The sequence below is a fragment of the Dromiciops gliroides genome, chromosome 1 (assembly GCF_019393635.1).
Source record: "Dromiciops gliroides isolate mDroGli1 chromosome 1, mDroGli1.pri, whole genome shotgun sequence".
NCBI classification, from domain to species: Eukaryota; Metazoa; Chordata; class Mammalia; order Microbiotheria; family Microbiotheriidae; genus Dromiciops; species Dromiciops gliroides.
Genome location: NC_057861.1, coordinates 31,643,635 through 31,644,791, shown reverse-complemented (window position 1 = coordinate 31,644,791; position 1,157 = coordinate 31,643,635).

Here is a 1,157-nt window from a genome sequence, read left to right as displayed (position 1 = left end):
TAAATGTTAATGATGATGGCGATGGTGGTGGTGGTGATGATACAGTGAACAGAGCACTGGTCTTGGAATCAGGGAGACCTGAGTTCAAATCCAGCTTCAGACACTTAATTTGCTGTGTGATTCTGGACAAGTCACTTAACCTCTGTCCGCCTTAGCTTTCGTAAAGTGCTTTACAAACCATCAAATGTCATACAAATGCTAGCTAGCTATTGTTGTTGTTGCTAAGGTCCCACCCAAAGGTTTAGCATCCTGCAGGTTCCTCATGTCCATCAAGGGAATTCTCCTGATCAAATCCACCATATACACAATGAGTGGGTTGTACTCACTGGCTTCTAAGTTTCCTTCCAACTTTAAGTCTGGGGCCAGAAGAGGATGGGAAGACAAGAGGGAGGGGTAGCTCTTTTCCTTCTCCAGAACAGCCTGCCTTTTGTGTTTGCACCAGCCCAATACCCAGCTGGTTCCACCCAGAGAACAGTTAAACTGGAATAACTTCTTTTTCATCATAGCCTGGCATCGCTGTTCTCAGTCAAACTCTTGACAATCCTGTTCTGCTCAGGATTAGTCTGTTCTAGTCCCGAGTCCAACCAAGGACCCTGCTTACCCTCACTGCAAAGAGACATATACTGAGAGTAGGAGGGCAACTTATATCTGCTCGTGGACCCACATGTTAGATCAACTAGGTGGTGAGACGGATAGAGAGGTGGACCTGGAATCAGGGAGAGCTGAGTTCAAATCCACTTACCAGCTATGTGATGACTCTTAACCTCTACCTTCAGTTTTTGCATCTGTGAAATGGGGATAATAATAGCACCTATCAACCAGGGTTGTGGTGAGGATCAAATGAGATCCTTGTAAAGTGCTTTGCAAATGTCGAAGTCCTATATAAATGCTATTAGTATTGGCCCCTTGCTTTTATTTTTTATTTTATTTTATTTTTTGAGGGGCAATGAGGGTTAAGTGACTTGCCCAGGGTCACACAGCTAGTAAGTGTCGAGTGTCTGAGACCGGATTTGAACTCAGGTCTTCCTGAATCCAGGGCTGGTGCTTTATCCACTGTGCTACCTAGCTGCCCAGCCCTCCCCCCCGCCCCTTGCTTTTATAAAGGAGAAAATTGAGGCTGAGAAAAAAATGAAACAATTTCCCCAGGATCATAAGGG